Genomic DNA, 21,785 nt, shown 5'->3' with positions numbered 1-21,785 from the left:
GAAACGATCTGAACGATTGAAACGATCTGAACGACTGAAACGATCTGAACGACAGAAACGAGCTGAACGACAAACGATCTGAACGACTGAAACGTTCTGAATGACGGAAACGATCTGAACGACGGAAAAGAGCTGATGAGGGAAACGATCTGAACGACTGAAACGAGCTGAACGACAAACGATCTGAATGACGGAAACGATCAGAACAACGGAAACGATCTGAATGACGGAAACGGGATGAACGACTGAAACGATTATAACGATTGAAACGATATGAACGACTGAAACGAGATGAACGATGGAAACGATCTGAACGACTGAAACGATCTGAACGACGGAAACGATCTGAACGACTGAAACAATCTGAACGATGGAAACGAGATGAACGACGGAAACGAACTGAACGACGGAAGAGATCTGAACGACTGAAACGATCTGAACGACGGAAACGATCTGAACGACTGAAACGATCTGAACGACGGAAACGAGCTGAACGACTGAAACGATCTGAACGACTGAAACAATCTGAACGATGGAAACGAGATGAACGACGGAAACGAACTGAACGACGGAAGAGATCTGAACGACTGAAACGATCTGAACGACGGAAACGAGATGAACGACTGAAACGATCTGAATGACGGAAACGATCTGAACGACTGAAACGATCTGAACGACAAACGATCTGAACGACTGAAACGAGCTGAACGACAAACGATCTGAATGACGGACACGATCTGAACGACTGAAGCGATCTGAACGACGGAAACGATCTGAACGACGGAAACGAGATGAACGACGGAAACGATCTGAACGACGGAAACGATCTGAACGACGGAAAAGAGCTGATGAGGGAAACGATCTGAACGACTGAAAAGAGCTGAACGACTGAAACGATCTGAACGACGGAAAAGAGCTGATGAGGGAAACGATATGAACGACGGAAACGATTTGAACGACAGAAACGAGCTGAACGACTGAAACGAGCTGAACGACTGAAAAGAGCTGAACGACTGAAACGATCTGAACGACGGAAAAGAGCTGATGAGGGAAACGATATGAACGACGGAAACGATCTGAACGACAGAAACGAGCTGAACGACTGAAACGATCTGAACGACGGAAACGAGCTGAACCACAGAAACGATCTGATCGACGGAAACGAGCTGAACGACTGAAACGATCTGAACGACGGAAACGATCTGAACGATTGAAACGAGCTGAACGACGGAAACGATCTGAACAACGGAAAAGAGCTGATGAGGGAAACGATATGAACGACGGAAACGATCTGAACGACAGAAACGAGCTGAATGACGGAAACGATCTGAACGACGGAAACGAGCTGAATGACGGAAACGATCTGAACGACTGAAACGATCTGAACGACAGAAACGAGCTGAACGACAAACGATCTGAACGACTGAAACGAGCTGAATTACGGAAAAGAGCTGAACGACAAACGATCTGAACGACGGAAACGATCTGAACGACGGAAACGATCTGAACGACAGAAACGATCTGAACGACGGAAACGAGCTGAATTACGGAAACGATCTTAACGACTGAAACGTTCTGAATGACGGAAACGATCTGAACGACGGAAAAGAGCTGATGAGGGAAACGATCTGAAACGATCTGAACGACGGAAACGATCTGAACGACTGAAACGAGCTGATGAGGGAAACGATCTGAACGACAGAAACGATCTGAACGACGGAAACGATCTGAACGACTGAAAAGAGCTGATGAGGGAAACGATCTGAACGACAGAAACGATCTGAACGACGGAAACGATCTGAACGACAGAAACGAGCTGAACGACGGAAACGATCTGAACGACTGAAATGAGCTGAACGACGGAAACGATCTGAACAACGGAAAAGAGCTGATGAGGGAAACGATCTGAACGACTGAAACGAGCTGAACGACAAACGATCTGAATGACGGAAACGATCAGAACAACGGAAACGATCTGAATGACGGAAACGGGATGAACGACTGAAACGATTATAACGATTGAAACGATATGAACGACTGAAACGATCTGAACGACTGAAACAATCTGAACGATGGAAACGAGATGAACAACGGAAACGAACTGAACGACGGAAGAGATCTGAACGACTGAAACGATCTGAACGACGGAAACGATCTGAACGACTGAAACGATCTGAACGACGGAAACGAGCTGAACGACTGAAACGATCTGAACGACTGAAACAATCTGAACGATGGAAACGAGATGAACGACGGAAACGAACTGAACGACGGAAGAGATCTGAACGACTGAAACGATCTGAACGACGGAAACGAGATGAAAGACTGAAACGATCTGAATGACGGAAACGATCTGAACGACTGAAACGATCTGAACGACAAACGATCTGAACGACTGAAACGAGCTGAACGACAAACGATCTGAACGACTGAAACGATCTGAACGACGGAAACGATCTGAACGACGGAAACGAGATGAACGACGGAAACGATCTGAACGACGGAAACGATCTGAACGACGGAAAAGAGCCGATGAGGGAAACGATCTGAACGACTGAAAAGAGCTGAACGACTGAAACGATCTGAACGACGGAAAAGAGCTGATGAGGGAAACGATATGAACGACGGAAACGATTTGAACGACAGAAACGAGCTGAACGACTGAAACGAGCTGAACGACTGAAAAGAGCTGAACGACTGAAACGATCTGAACGACGGAAAAGAGCTGATGAGGGAAACGATATGAACGACGGAAACGATCTGAACGACAGAAACGAGCTGAACGACTGAAACGATCTGAACGACGGAAACGAGCTGAACGACAGAAACGAGCTGAACGACGGAAACGATCTGAACGACTGAAATGAGCTGAACGACGGAAACGATCTGAACAACGGAAAAGAGCTGATGAGGGAAACGATCTGAACGACTGAAACGAGCTGAACGACAAACGATCTGAATGACGGAAACGATCAGAACAACGGAAACGATCTGAATGACGGAAACGGGATGAACGACTGAAACGATTATAACGATTGAAACGATATGAACGACTGAAACGATCTGAACGACTGAAACAATCTGAACGATGGAAACGAGATGAACGACGGAAACGAACTGAACGACGGAAGAGATCTGAACGACTGAAACGATCTGAACGACGGAAACGATCTGAACGACTGAAACGATCTGAACGACGGAAACGAGCTGAACGACTGAAACGATCTGAACGACTGAAACAATCTGAACGATGGAAACGAGATGAACGACGGAAACGAACTGAACGACGGAAGAGATCTGAACGACTGAAACGATCTGAACGACGGAAACGAGATGAAAGACTGAAACGATCTGAATGACGGAAACGATCTGAACGACTGAAACGATCTGAACGACAAACGATCTGAACGACTGAAACGAGCTGAACGACAAACGATCTGAATGACGGACACGATCTGAACGACTGAAACGATCTGAACGACGGAAACGATCTGAACGACGGAAACGAGATGAACGACGGAAACGATCTGAACGACGGAAACGATCTGAACGACGGAAAAGAGCCGATGAGGGAAACGATCTGAACGACTGAAAAGAGCTGAACGACTGAAACGATCTGAACGACGGAAAAGAGCTGATGAGGGAAACGATATGAACGACGGAAACGATTTGAACGACAGAAACGAGCTGAACGACTGAAACGAGCTGAACGACTGAAAAGAGCTGAACGACTGAAACGATCTGAACGACGGAAAAGAGCTGATGAGGGAAACGATATGAACGACGGAAACGATCTGAACGACAGAAACGAGCTGAACGACTGAAACGATCTGAACGACGGAAACGAGCTGAACCACAGAAACGATCTGATCGACGGAAACGAGCTGAACGACTGAAACGATCTGAACGACGGAAACGATCTGAACGATTGAAACGAGCTGAACGACGGAAACGATCTGAACAACGGAAAAGAGCTGATGAGGGAAACGATATGAACGACGGAAACGATCTGAACGACAGAAACGAGCTGAATGACGGAAACGATCTGAACGACGGAAACGAGCTGAATGACGGAAACGATCTGAACGACTGAAACGATCTGAACGACAGAAACGAGCTGAACGACAAACGATCTGAACGACTGAAACGAGCTGAATTACGGAAAAGAGCTGAACGACAAACGATCTGAACGACGGAAACGATCTGAACGACGGAAACGATCTGAACGACAGAAACGATCTGAACGACGGAAACGAGCTGAATTACGGAAACGATCTTAACGACTGAAACGTTCTGAATGACGGAAACGATCTGAACGACGGAAAACAGCTGATGAGGGAAACGATCTGAAACGATCTGAACGACGGAAACGATCTGAACGACTGAAACGAGCTGAATTACGGAAACGATCTGAACGACTGAAACGATCTGAATGACGGTAAAGAGCTGAACGACTGAAACGATCTGAACGATTGAAACGATATGAACGACTGAAAAGAGCTGATCGACAAAAGATCTGAATGACGGAAACGATCTGAACGACTGAAACGAGCTGAACGATGGGAACGATATGAACGACTGAAAAGAGCTGAACGACTGAAACGATCTGAACGACAGAAACGAGCTGAACGACAAACGATCTGAACGACGGAAACGATCTGAACGACGGAAACGATCTAAACGACAGAAACGATCTGAACGACGGAAACGAGCTGAATTACGGAAACGATCTGAACGACTGAAACGTTCTGAATGACGGAAACGATCTGAACGACGGAAAACAGCTGATGAGGGAAACGATCTGAAACGATCTGAACGACGGAAACGATCTGAACGACTGAAACGAGCTGAATTACGGAAACGATCTGAACGACTGAAACGATCTGAATGACGGTAAAGAGCTGAACGACTGAAACGATCTGAACGACTGAAACAATCTGAACGATGGAAACGAGATGAACGACGGAAACGAACTGAACGACGGAAGAGATCTGAACGACTGAAACGATCTGAACGACGGAAACGAGATGAAAGACTGAAACGATCTGAATGACGGAAACGATCTGAACGACTGAAACGATCTGAACGACAAACGATCTGAACGACTGAAACGAGCTGAACGACAAACGATCTGAATGACGGACACGATCTGAACGACTGAAACGATCTGAACGACGGAAACGATCTGAACGACGGAAACGAGATGAACGACGGAAACGATCTGAACGACGGAAACGATCTGAACGACGGAAAAGAGCCGATGAGGGAAACGATCTGAACGACTGAAAAGAGCTGAACGACTGAAACGATCTGAACGACGGAAAAGAGCTGATGAGGGAAACGATATGAACGACGGAAACGATTTGAACGACAGAAACGAGCTGAACGACTGAAACGAGCTGAACGACTGAAAAGAGCTGAACGACTGAAACGATCTGAACGACGGAAAAGAGCTGATGAGGGAAACGATATGAACGACGGAAACGATCTGAACGACAGAAACGAGCTGAACGACTGAAACGATCTGAACGACGGAAACGAGCTGAACCACAGAAACGATCTGATCGACGGAAACGAGCTGAACGACTGAAACGATCTGAACGACGGAAACGATCTGAACGATTGAAACGAGCTGAACGACGGAAACGATCTGAACAACGGAAAAGAGCTGATGAGGGAAACGATATGAACGACGGAAACGATCTGAACGACAGAAACGAGCTGAATGACGGAAACGATCTGAACGACGGAAACGAGCTGAATGACGGAAACGATCTGAACGACTGAAACGATCTGAACGACAGAAACGAGCTGAACGACAAACGATCTGAACGACTGAAACGAGCTGAATTACGGAAAAGAGCTGAACGACAAACGATCTGAACGACGGAAACGATCTGAACGACGGAAACGATCTGAACGACAGAAACGATCTGAACGACGGAAACGAGCTGAATTACGGAAACGATCTTAACGACTGAAACGTTCTGAATGACGGAAACGATCTGAACGACGGAAAACAGCTGATGAGGGAAACGATCTGAAACGATCTGAACGACGGAAACGATCTGAACGACTGAAACGAGCTGAATTACGGAAACGATCTGAACGACTGAAACGATCTGAATGACGGTAAAGAGCTGAACGACTGAAACGATCTGAACGATTGAAACGATATGAACGACTGAAAAGAGCTGATCGACAAAAGATCTGAATGACGGAAACGATCTGAACGACTGAAACGAGCTGAACGATGGGAACGATATGAACGACTGAAAAGAGCTGAACGACTGAAACGATCTGAACGACAGAAACGAGCTGAACGACAAACGATCTGAACGACGGAAACGATCTGAACGACGGAAACGATCTAAACGACAGAAACGATCTGAACGACGGAAACGAGCTGAATTACGGAAACGATCTGAACGACTGAAACGTTCTGAATGACGGAAACGATCTGAACGACGGAAAAGAGCTGATGAGGGAAACGATCTGAACGACTGAAACGATCTGAACGACTGAAACGATCTGAACGACGGAAGCGATCTGAACGACGGAAACAAGCTGAACAACGGAAACGAGCTGATGAGGGAAACGAGCTGAACAACGGAAACGAGCTGATGAGGGAAACGATCTGAACGACTGAAACGATCTGAACGACTGAAACGATCTGAAAGACGGAAACGATCTGAACGACGGAAATGAGCTGATGAGGGAAACGAGCTGAACGACTGAAACGATCTGAACAACGGAAAAGAGCTGATGAGGGAAACGATCTGAATGACGGAAACGAGCTGAACAACGGAAACGAGCTGATGAGGGAAACGAGCTGAACAACGGAAACGAGCTGATGAGGGAAACGATCTGAACGACTGAAACGATCTGAACGACTGAAACGATCTGAACGACTTAAACGATCTGAACAACGGAAACGATCTGAACGACGGAAAAGAGCTGATGAGGGAAACGAGCTGAACGACTGAAACGATCTGAACGACTGAAACGATCTGATGAGGGAAACGAGCTGAACAACGGAAACGAGCTGATGAGGGAAACGATCTGAACGACTGAAACGATCTGAACGCCGGAAACGATCTGAACGACTGAAACGATCTGAACGCCGGAAACGATCTGAACCACAGAAACGATCTGATCGACGGAAACGAGCTGAACGACGGAAACGATCTGAACGACTGAAAAGAGCTGAACGACTGAAACGATCTGAACGACGGAAAAGAGCTGATGAGGGAAACGATATGAAGGACGGAAACGAGCTGAACGACTGAAACAAGCTGAACGACTGAAAAGAGCTGAACGACTGAAACGATCTGAACGACGGAAACGAGCTGAACCACAGAAACGATCTGATCGACGGAAACGAGCTGAACGACTGAAACGATCTGAACGACGGAAACGATCTGAACGATTGAAACGATCTGAACGACTGAAACGATCTGAACGACGGAAACGAGGTGAACGACTGAAACGATCTGAACGACTGAAACGATCTCATGACGGAAACGATCTGAACGACGGAAACGAGATGAACGACGGAAACGATCTGAACGACTGAAACGATCTGAACGACGGAAACGATCTGAATTACGGAAAAGAGCTGAACGACTGAAACGAGCTGAATTACGGAAACGATCTGAACGACTGAAACGATCTGAATGACGGTAAAGAGCTGAACGACTGAAACGATCTGAACGATTGAAACGATATGAACGACTGAAAAGAGCTGATCGACAAACGATCTGAATGACGGAAACGATCTGAACGACTGAAACGAGCTGAACAACTGAAAAGAGCTGATGAGGGAAACGATCTGAACGACAGAAACGATCTGAACGACGGAAACGATCTGAACGACTGAAACGAGCTGAATTACGGAAACGATCTGAACGACTGAAACGATCTGAATGACGGTAAAGAGCTGAACGACTGAAACGATCTGAACGATTGAAACGATATGAACGACTGAAAAGAGCTGATCGACAAACGATCTGAATGATGGAAACGATCTGAACGACTGAAACGAGCTGAACGATGGGAACGATATGAACGACTGAAAAGAGCTGAACGACTGAAACGATCTGAACGACTGAAAAGAGCTGATGAGGGAAACGATCTGAACGACAGAAACGATCTGAACGACGGAAACGATCTGAATGACGGTAAAGAGCTGAACGACTGAAACGATCTGAACGATTGAAGCGATATGAACGACTGAAAAGAGCTGATCGACAAACGATCTGAATGACGGAAACGATCTGAACGACAGAAACGAGCTGAACGACAAACGATCTGAACGACTGAAACGTTCTGAATGACGGAAACGATCTGAACGACGGAAAAGAGCTGATGAGGTAAACGATCTGAACGACTGAAACGAGCTGAACGACAAACGATCTGAATGACGGAAACGATCAAAACAACGGAAACGATCTGAATGACGGAAACGGGATGAACGACTGAAACGATTATAACGATTGAAACGATATGAACGACTGAAACGAGATGAACGATGGAAACGATCTGAACGACTGAAACGATCTGAACGACGGAAACGATCTGAACGACTGAAACAATCTGAACGATGGAAACGAGATGAACGACGGAAACGAACTGAACGACGGAAGAGATCTGAACGACTGAAACGATCTGAACGACGGAAACGATCTGAACGACTGAAACGATCTGAACGACGGAAACGAGCTGAACGACTGAAACGATCTGAACGACTGAAACAATCTGAACGATAGAAACGAGATGAACGACGGAAACGAACTGAACGACGGAAGAGATCTGAACGACTGAAACGATCTGAACGACGGAAACGAGATGAACGACTGAAACGATCTGAATGACGGAAACGATCTGAACGACTGAAACGATCTGAACGACTAACGATCTGAACGACTGAAACGAGCTGAACGACAAACGATCTGAATGACGGACACGATCTGAACGACTGAAACGATCTGAACGACGGAAACGATCTGAACGACGGAAACGAGATGAACGACGGAAACGATCTGAACGACGGAAACGATCTGAACGACGGAAAAGAGCTGATGAGGGAAACGATCTGAACGACTGAAACGATCTGAACGACTGAAAAGAGCTGATCGACAAACGATCTGAATGACGGAAACGATCTGAACGACGGAAACGATCTCATGACAGAAACGATCTGAACGACGGTAACGATCTGAACGACTGAAATGATCTGAACGACTGAAACGATCTGAACAACGGACACGAGGTGAACGACTGAAACGAGCTGAACGACTGAAACGATCTGAACGACGGAAACGAGGTGAACGACTGAAACGATCTGAACGACTGAAACGATCTCATGACGGAAACGATCTGAACGACGGAAACGAGATGAACGACGGAAACGATCTGAACGACTGAAACGATCTGAACGACGGAAACGATCTGAATTACGGAAAAGAACTGAACGACTGAAACGAGCTGAATTACGGAAACGATCTGAACGACTGAAACGATCTGAATGACGGTAAAGAGCTGAACGACTGAAACGATCTGAACGATTGAAACGATATGAACGACTGAAAAGAGCTGATCGACAAACGATCTGAATGACGGAAACGATCTGAACGACTGAAACGAGCTGAACAACTGAAAAGAGCTGATGAGGGAAACGATCTGAACGACAGAAACGATCTGAACGACGGAAACGATCTGAACGACTGAAACGAGCTGAATTACGGAAACGATCTGAACGACTGAAACGATCTGAATGACGGTAAAGAGCTGAACGACTGAAACGATCTGAACGATTGAAACGATATGAACGACTGAAAAGAGCTGATCGACAAACGATCTGAATGACGGAAACGATCTGAACGACTGAAACGAGCTGAACGATGGGAACGATATGAACGACTGAAAAGAGCTGAACGACTGAAACGATCTGAACGACTGAAAAGAGCTGATGAGGGAAACGATCTGAACGACAGAAACGATCTGAACGACGGAAACGATCTGAATGACGGTAAAGAGCTGAACGACTGAAACGATCTGAACGATTGAAACGATATGAACGACTGAAAAGAGCTGATCGACAAACGATCTGAATGACGGAAACGATCTGAACGACTGAAACGAGCTGAACGATGGGAACGATATGAACGACTGAAAAGAGCTGAACGACTGAAACGATCTGAACGACTGAAAAGAGCTGATGAGGGAAACGATCTGAACGACAGAAACGATCTGAACGACGGAAACGATCTGAACGACAGAAACGAGCTGAACGACGGAAACGATCTGAACGACTGAAACGATCTGAACGACGGAAACGAGCTGAACCACAGAAACGATCTGATCGACGGAAACGAGCTGAACGACTGAAACGATCTGAACGACGGAAACGAGCTGAACGACTGAAACGATCTGAACGACTGAAACGATCTGAACGACGGAAACGATCTGAACGACTGAAACGATCTGAACGACAAACGATCTGAACGACTGAAACGAGCTGAACGACAAACGATCTGAACGACGGAAACGAGCTGAACGACGGAAACGATCTGAACGACGGAAAAGATCTGAACGACTGAAACGATCTGAACAACTGAAACGATCTGAACGACGGAAACGATCTCATGACGGAAACGATCTGAACGACGGAAACGATCTGAACGACTGAAATGATCTGAACGACTGAAACGATCTGAACGACTGAAACGATCTGAACGACGGAAACGAGGTGAACGACTGAAACGAGCTGAACGACTGAAACGATCTGAACGACGGAAACGAGGTGAACGACTGAAACGATCTGAACGACTGAAACGATCTCATGACGGAAACGAGATGAACGACGGAAACGATCTGAACGACTGAAACGATCTGAACGACGGAAACGAGCTGAACGACTGAAACGATCTGAACGACTGAAACGATCTGAACGACGGAAACGATCTGAACGACTGAAACGATCTGAACGATGGAAACGAGATGAACGACGGAAACGATCTGAACGACTGAAACGATCTGAACGACGGAAATGAGCTGATGAGGGAAACGAGCTGAACGACTGAAACGATCTGAACAACGGAAACGATCTGAACGACGGAAACGATCTGAACGACTGAAACGATCTGAACGACAAACGATCTGAACGACTGAAACGAGCTGAACGACAAACGATCTGAACGACGGAAACGAGCTGAACGACGGAAACGATCTGAACGACGGAAAAGAGCTGATGAGGGAAACGATCTGAACGACTGAAACGATCTGAACGACTGAAACGATCTGAACGACGGAAACGATCTGAACGACGGAAACGATCTGAACGACTGAAACGATCTGAACGACTGAAACGATCTGAACGACTGAAACGATCTGAACGACGGAAACGATCTCATGACGGAAACGATCTGAACGACGGAAACGATCTGAACGACTGAAATGATCTGAACGACTGAAACGATCTGAACGACGGACACGAGGTGAACGACTGAAACGAGCTGAACGACTGAAACGATCTGAACGACGGAAACGAGGTGAACGACTGAAACGATCTGAACGACTGAAACGATCTCATGACGGAAACGAGATGAACGACGGAAACGATCTGAACGACTGAAACGATCTGAACGACGGAAACGAGCTGAACAACGGAAACGAGCTGATGAGGGAAACGATCTGAATGACGGAAACGAGCTGAACAACGGAAACGAGCTGATGAGGGAAACGAGCTGAACAACGGAAACGAGCTGATGAGGGAACCGATCTGAACGACTGAAACGATCTGAACGACTGAAACGATCTGAACAACGGAAACGATCTGAACGACGGAAAAGAGCTGATGAGGGAAACGAGCTGAACGACTGAAACGATCTGAACGACTGAAACGATCTAATGAGGGAAACGAGCTGAACAACGGAAACGAGCTGATGAGGGAAACGATCTGAACGACTGAAACGATCTGAACGCCGGAAACGATCTGAACGACTGAAACGATCTGAACGCCGGAAACGATCTGAACGACTGAAAAGAGCTGAACGACTGAAACGATCTGAACGCCGGAAACGATCTGAACGACTGAAACGATCTGAACGCCGGAAACGATCTGAACGACTGAAACGATCTGAACGCCGGAAACGATCTGAACCACAGAAACGATCTGATCGACGGAAACGAGCTGAACGACGGAAACGATCTGAACGACTGAAAAGAGCTGAACGACTGAAACGATCTGAACGACGGAAACGATCTGAACGACTGAAAAGAGCTGAACGACTGAAACGATCTGAACGACGGAAAAGAGCTGATGAGGGAAACGATATGAACGACGGAAACGATCTGAACGACAGAAACGAGCTCAACGACTGAAACGAGCTGAACGACTGAAAAGAGCTGAACGACTGAAACGATCTGAACGACGGAAACGAGCTGAACCACAGAAACGATCTGATCGACGGAAACGAGCTGAACGACTGAAACGATCTGAACGACGGAAACGATCTGAACGATTGAAACGATCTGAACGACTGAAACGATCTGAACGACGGAAACGAGATGAACGACGGAAACGATCTGAACGACGGAAACGATCTGAACGACGGAAAAGAGCTGATGAGGGAAACGATCTGAACGACTGAAACGATCTGAACGACTGAAAAGAGCTGATCGACAAACGATCTGAATGACGGAAACGATCTGAACGACGGAAACGATCTCATGACAGAAACGATCTGAACGACGGTAACGATCTGAACGACTGAAATGATCTGAACGACTGAAACGATCTGAACGACGGACACGAGGTGAACGACTGAAACGAGCTGAACGACTGAAACGATCTGAACGACGGAAACGAGGTGAACGACTGAAACGATCTGAACGACTGAAACGATCTCATGACGGAAACGATCTGAACGACGGAAACGAGATGAACGACGGAAACGATCTGAACGACTGAAACGATCTGAACGACGGAAACGATCTGAATTACGGAAAAGAGCTGAACGACTGAAACGAGCTGAATTACGGAAACGATCTGAACGACTGAAACGATCTGAATGACGGTAAAGAGCTGAACGACTGAAACGATCTGAACGATTGAAACGATATGAACGACTGAAAAGAGCTGATCGACAAACGATCTGAATGACGGAAACGATCTGAACGACTGAAACGAGCTGAACAACTGAAAAGAGCTGATGAGGGAAACGATCTGAACGACAGAAACGATCTGAACGACGGAAACGATCTGAATGACGGTAAAGAGCTGAACGACTGAAACGATCTGAACGATTGAAACGATATGAACGACTGAAAAGAGCTGATCGACAAACGATCTGAATGACGGAAACGATCTGAACGACTGAAACGAGCTGAACGATGGGAACGATATGAACGACTGAAAAGAGCTGAACGACTGAATTGATCTGAACGACTGAAAAGAGCTGATGAGGGAAACGATCTGAACGACAGAAACGATCTGAACGACGGAAACGATCTGAACGACAGAAACGAGCTGAACGACGGAAACGATCTGAACGACTGAAACGATCTGAACGACGGAAACGAGCTGAACCACAGAAACGATCTGATCGACGGAAACGAGCTGAACGACTGAAACGATCTGAACGACGGAAACGAGCTGAACGACTGAAACGATCTGAACGACTGAAACGATCTGAACGACGGAAACGATCTGAACGACTGAAACGATCTGAACGACAAACGATCTGAACGACTGAAACGAGCTGAACGACAAACGATCTGAACGACGGAAACGAGCTGAACGACGGAAACGATCTGAACGACGGAAAAGAGCTGATGAGGGAAACGATCTGAACGACTGAAACGATCTGAACGACTGAAACGATCTGAACGACGGAAACGATCTGAACGACGGAAACGATCTGAATGACTGAAACGATCTGAACAACTGAAACGATCTGAACGACGGAAACGATCTCATGACGGAAACGATCTGAACGACGGAAACGATCTGAACGACTGAAATGATCTGAACGACTGAAACGATCTGAACGACTGAAACGATCTGAACGACGGAAACGAGGTGAACGACTGAAACGAGCTGAACGACTGAAACGATCTGAACGACGGAAACGAGGTGAACGACTGAAACGATCTGAACGACTGAAACGATCTCATGACGGAAACGAGATGAACGACGGAAACGATCTGAACGACTGAAACGATCTGAACGACGGAAACGAGCTGAACGACTGAAACGATCTGAACGACTGAAACGATCTGAACGACGGAAACGATCTGAACGACTGAAACGATCTGAACGATGGAAACGAGATGAACGACGGAAACGATCTGAACGACTGAAACGATCTGAACGACGGAAATGAGCTGATGAGGGAAACGAGCTGAACGACTGAAACGATCTGAACAACGGAAACGATCTGAACGACGGAAACGATCTGAACGACTGAAACGATCTGAACGACAAACGATCTGAACGACTGAAACGAGCTGAACGACAAACGATCTGAACGACGGAAACGAGCTGAACGACGGAAACGATCTGAACGACGGAAAAGAGCTGATGAGGGAAACGATCTGAACGACTGAAACGATCTGAACGACTGAAACGATCTGAACGACGGAAACGATCTGAACGACGGAAACGATCTGAACGACTGAAACGATCTGAACGACTGAAACGATCTGAACGACGGAAACGATCTCATGACGGAAACGATCTGAACGACGGAAACGATCTGAACGACTGAAATGATCTGAACGACTGAAACGATCTGAACGACGGACACGAGGTGAACGACTGAAACGAGCTGAACGACTGAAACGATCTGAACGACGGAAACGAGGTGAACGACTGAAACGATCTGAACGACTGAAACGATCTCATGACGGAAACGAGATGAACGACGGAAACGATCTGAACGACTGAAACGATCTGAACGACGGAAACGAGCTGAACGACTGAAACGATCTGAACGACTGAAACGATCTGAACGACGGAAACGATCTGAACGACTGAAACGATCTGAACGATGGAAACGAGATGAACGACGGAAACGATCTGAACGACTGAAACGATCTGAACGACGGAAATGAGCTGATGAGGGAAACGAGCTGAACGACTGAAACGATCTGAACAACGGAAAAGAGCTGATGAGGGAAACGATCTGAATGACGGAAACGAGCTGAACAACGGAAACGAGCTGATGAGGGAAACGAGCTGAACAACGGAAACGAGCTGATGAGGGAACCGATCTGAACGACTGAAACGATCTGAACGACTGAAACGATCTGAACAACGGAAACGATCTGAACGACGGAAAAGAGCTGATGAGGGAAACGAGCTGAACGACTGAAACGATCTGAACGACTGAAACGATCTAATGAGGGAAACGAGCTGAACAACGGAAACGAGCTGATGAGGGAAACGATCTGAACGACTGAAACGATCTGAACGCCGGAAACGATCTGAACGACTGAAACGATCTGAACGCCGGAAACGATCTGAACGACTGAAACGATCTGAACGCCGGAAACGATCTGAACCACAGAAACGATCTGATCGACGGCAACGAGCTGAACGACGGAAACGATCTGAACGACTGAAAAGAGCTGAACGACTGAAACGATCTGAACGCCGGAAACGATCTGAACGACTGAAACGATCTGAACGCCGGAAACGATCTGAACGACTGAAACGATCTGAACGCCGGAAACGATCTGAACCACAGAAACGATCTGATCGAAGGAAACGAGCTGAACGACGGAAACGATCTGAACGACTGAAAAGAGCTGAACGACTGAAACGATCTGAACGACGGAAACGATCTGAACGACTGAAAAGAGCTGAACGACTGAAACGATCTGAACGACGGAAAAGAGCTGATGAGGGAAACGATATGAACGACGGAAACGATCTGAACGACAGAAACGAGCTCAACGACTGAAACGAGCTGAACGACTGAAAAGAGCTGAACGACTGAAACGATCTGAACGACGGAAACGAGCTGAACCACAGAAACGATCTGATCGACGGAAACGAGCTGAACGACTGAAACGATCTGAACGACGGAAACGATCTGAACGATTGAAACGATCTGAACGACTGAAACGATCTGAACGACAGAAACGAGCTGAACGACAAACGATCTGAACGACTGAAACGATCTGAACGACGGAAAAGAGCTGATGAGGGAAACGATCTGAACGACTGAAACGATCTGAATGACGGTAAAGAGCTGAACGACTGAAACGATCTGAACGATTGAAACGATATGAACGACTGAAAAGAGCTGATCGACAAACGATCTGAATGACGGAAACGATCTGAACGACTGAAACGAGCTGAACGATGGGAACGATATGAACGACTGAAAAGAGCTGAACGACTGAAACGATCTGAACGACTGAAAAGAGCTGATGAGGGAAACGATCTGAACGACGGAAACGATCTCATGACGGAAACGATCTGAACGACGGAAACGATCTGAACGACTGAAATGATCTGAACGACTGAAACGATCTGAACGACGGACACGAGGTGAACGACTGAAACGAGCTGAACGACTGAAACGATCTGAACGACGGAAACGAGGTGAACGACTGAAACGATCTGAACGACTGAAACGATCTCATGACGGAAACGAGATGAACGACGGAAACGATCTGAACGACTGAAACGATCTGAACGACGGAAACGAGCTGAACGACTGAAACGATCTGAACGACTGAAACGAGGTGAACGACTGAAACGATCTGAACGACTGAAACGATCTCATGACGGAAACGAGATGAACGACGGAAACGATCTGAACGACTGAAACGATCTGAACGACGGAAACGAGCTGAACGACTGAAACGATCTGAACGACTGAAACGATCTGAACGACGGAAACGATCTGAACGACTGAAACGATCTGAACGATGGAAACGAGATGAACGACGGAAACGATCTGAACGACTGAAACGATCTGAACGACGGAAATGAGCTGATGAGGGAAACGAGCTGAACGACTGAAACGATCTGAACAACGGAAAAGAGCTGATGAGGGAAACGATCTGAATGACGGAAACGAGCTGAACAACGGAAACGAGCTGATGAGGGAAACGAGCTGAACAACGGAAACGAGCTGATGAGGGAACCGATCTGAACGACTGAAACGATCTGAACGACTGAAACGATCTGAACAACGGAAACGATCTGAACGACGGAAAAGAGCTGATGAGGGAAACGAGCTGAACGACTGAAACGATCTGAACGACTGAAACGATCTAATGAGGGAAACGAGCTGAACAACGGAAACGAGCTGATGAGGGAAACGATCTGAACGACTGAAACGATCTGAACGCCGGAAACGATCTGAACGACTGAAACGATCTGAACGACGGAAAAGAGCTGATGAGGGAAACGATCTGAACGACTGAAACGATCTGAACGACTGAAACGATCTGAACGACGGAAACGATCTGAACGACGGAAACGAGCTGAACGACTGAAACGATCTGAACGACTGAAATGATCTGAACGACGGAAACGATCTGAACGACTGAAACGATCTGAACAACTGAAACGATCTGAACGACGGAAACGATCTCATGACGGAAACGATCTGAACGACGGAAACGATCTGAACGACTGAAATGATCTGAACGACTGAAACGATCTGAACGACGGACACGAGGTGAACGACTGAAACGAGCTGAACGACTGAAACGATCTGAACGACGGAAACGAGGTGAACGACTGAAACGATCTGAACGACTGAAACGATCTCATGACGGAAACGATCTGAACGACGGAAACGAGATGAACGACGGAAACGATCTGAACGACTGAAACGATCTGAACGACGGAAACGAGCTGAACGACTGAAACGATCTGAACGACTGAAACGATCTGAACGACTGAAACGATCTGAACGACGGAAATGAGCTGATGAGGGAAACGAGCTGAATGACGGAAACGAGCTGAACAACGGAAACGAGCTGATGAGGGAAACGAGCTGAACAACGGAAACGAGCTGATGAGGGAAACGATCTGAACGACTGAAACGATCTGAACGACTGAAACGATCTGAACAACGGAAACGATCTGAACGACGGAAAAGAGCTGATGAGGGAAACGAGCTGAACGACTGAAACGATCTGAACGACTGAAACGATCTAATGAGGGAAACGAGCTGAACAACGGAAACGAGCTGATGAGGGAAACGATCTGAACGACTGAAACGATCTGAACGCCGGAAACGATCTGAACGACTGAAACGATCTGAACGCCGGAAACGATCTGAACGACTGAAACGATCTGAACGCCGGAAACGATCTGAACCACAGAAACGATCTAATCGACGGAAACGAGCTGAACGACGGAAACGATCTGAACGACTGAAAAGAGCTGAACGACTGAAACGATCTGAACGACGGAAAAGAGCTGATGAGGGAAACGATATGAACGACGGAAACGATCTGAACGACAGAAACGAGCTGAACGACTGAAACGAGCTGAACGACTGAAAAGAGCTGAACGACTGAAACGATCTGAACGACGGAAACGAGCTGAACCACAGAAACGATCTGATCGACGGAAACGAGCTGAACGACTGAAACGATCTGAACGACGGAAACGATCTGAACGATTGAAACGATCTGAACGACTGAAACGATCTGAACGACAGAAACGAGCTGAACGACAAACGATCTGAACGACTGAAACGTTCTGAATGACGGAAACGATCTGAACGACGGAAAAGAGCTGATGAGGGAAACGATCTGAACGACTGAAACGAGCTGAACGACAAACGATCTGAATGACGGAAACGATCAGAACAACGGAAACGATCTGAATGACGGAAACGGGATGAACGACTGAAACGATTATAACGATTGAAACGATATGAACGACTGAAACGATCTGAACGATTTAAACGATATGAACGACTGAAAAGAGCTGATCGACAAACGATCTGAATGACGGAAACGATCTGAACGACTGAAACGAGCTGAACAACTGAAAAGAGCTGATGAGGGAAACGATCTGAACGACAGAAACGATCTGAACGACGGAAACGATCTGAACGACTGAAACGAGCTGAATTACGGAAACGATCTGAACGACTGAAACGATCTGAATGACGGTAAAGAGCTGAACGACTGAAACGATCTGAACGATTGAAACGATATGAACGACTGAAAAGAGCTGATCGACAAACGATCTGAATGACGGAAACGATCTGAACGACTGAAACGAGCTGAACGATGGGAACGATATGAACGACTGAAAAGAGCTGAACGACTGAAACGATCTGAACGACTGAAAAGAGCTGATGAGGGAAACGATCTGAACGACAGAAACGATCTGAACGACGGAAACGATCTGAACGACTGAAACGAGCTGAATTACGGAAACGATCTGAACGACTGAAACGATCTGAATGACGGTAAAGAGCTGAACGACTGAAACGATATGAACGATTGAAACGATATGAACGACTGAAAAGAGCTGATCGACAAACGATCTGAATGACGGAAACGATCTGAACGACTGAAACGAGCTGAACAATGGGAACGATATGAACGACTGAAAAGAGCTGAACGACTGAAACGATCTGAACGACTGAAAAGAGCTGATGAGGGAAACGATCTGAACGACAGAAACGATCTGAACGACGGAAACGATCTGAACGACAGAAACGAGCTGAACGACGGAAACGATCTGAACGACTGAAACGATCTGAACGACGGAAACGAGCTGAACCACAGAAACGATCTGATCGACGGAAACGAGCTGAACGACTGAAACGATCTGAACGACGGAAACGAGCTGAACGACTGAAACGATCTGAACGACTGAAACGATCTGAACGACGGAAACGATCTGAACGACTGAAACGATCTGAACGACAAACGATCTGAACGACTGAAACGAGCTGAACGACAAACGATCTGAACGACTGAAACGATCTGAACGACGGAAACGATCTGAACGACGGAAACGAGCTGAACGACTGAAACGATCTGAACGACTGAAACGATCTGAACGACGGAAACGATCTGAACGACTGAAACGATCTGAACAACTGAAACGATCTGAACGACGGAAACGATCTCATGACGGAAACGATCTGAACGACGGAAACGATCTGAACGACTGAAATGATCTGAACGACTGAAACGATCTGAACGACGGACACGAGGTGAACGACTGAAACGAGCTGAACGACTGAAACGATCTGAACGACGGAAACGAGGTGAACGACTGAAACGATCTGAACGACTGAAACGATCTCATGACGGAAACGATCTGAACGACGGAAACGAGATGAACGACGGAAACGATCTGAACGACTGAAACGATCTGAACGACGGAAACGAGCTGAACGACTGAAACGATCTGAACGACTGAAACGATCTGAACGACGGAAACGATCTGAACGACTGAAACGATCTGAACGACGGAAACGATCTGAACGACTGAAACGATCTGAACGATTGAAACGATATGAACGACTGAAAAGAGCTGATCGACAAACGATCTGAATGACGGAAACGATCTGAACGACTGAAACGAGCTGAACAACTGAAAAGAGCTGATGAGGGAAACGATCTGAACGACAGAAACGATCTGAACGACGGAAACGATCTGAACGACTGAAACGAGCTGAATTACGGAAACGATCTGAACGACTGAAACGATCTGAATGACGGTAAAGAGCTGAACGACTGAAACGATCTGAACGATTGAAACGATCTGAACGACTGAAAAGAGCTGATCGACAAACGATCTGAATGACGGAAACGATCTGAACGACTGAAACGAGCTGAACGATGGGAACGATATGAACGACTGAAAAGAGCTGAACGACTGAAACGATCTGAACGACTGAAAAGAGCTGATGAGGGAAACGATCTGAACGACAGAAACGATCTGAACGACGGAAACGATCTGAACGACAGAAACGAGCTGAACGACGGAAACGATCTGAACGACTGAAACGATCTGAACGACGGAAACGAGCTGAACCACAGAAACGATCTGATCGACGGAAACGAGCTGAACGACTGAAACGATCTGAACGACGGAAACGAGCTGAACGACTGAAACGATCTGAACGACTGAAACGATCTGAACGACGGAAACGATCTGAACGACTGAAACGATCTGAACGACAAACGATCTGAACGACTGAAACGAGCTGAACGACAAACGATCTGAACGACTGAAACGATCTGAACGACGGAAACGATCTGAACGACGGAAACGAGCTGAACGACTGAAACGATCTGAACGACTGAAACGATCTGAACGACGGAAACGATCTGAACGACTGAAACGATCTGAACAACTGAAACGATCTGAACGACGGAAACGATCTCATGACGGAAACGATCTGAACGACGGAAACGATCTGAACGACTGAAATGATCTGAACGACTGAAACGATCTGAACGACGGACACGAGGTGAACGACTGAAACGAGCTGAACGACTGAAACGATCTGAACGACGGAAACGAGGTGAACGACTGAAACGATCTGAACGACTGAAACGATCTCATGACGGAAACGATCTGAACGACGGAAACGAGATGAACGACGGAAACGATCTGAACGACTGAAACGATCTGAACGACGGAAACGAGCTGAACGACTGAAACGATCTGAACGACTGAAACGATCTGAACGACGGAAACGATCTGAACGACTGAAACGATCTGAACGACGGAAACGATCTGAACGACTGAAACGATCTGAACGATTGAAACGATA

Source organism: Blennius ocellaris (assembly GCF_963422515.1).
Source record: "Blennius ocellaris genome assembly, contig: SUPER_5_unloc_1, whole genome shotgun sequence".
Classification (NCBI taxonomy): Eukaryota; Metazoa; Chordata; class Actinopteri; order Blenniiformes; family Blenniidae; genus Blennius; species Blennius ocellaris.
Note: the sequence above shows the minus strand (reverse complement) of the source record.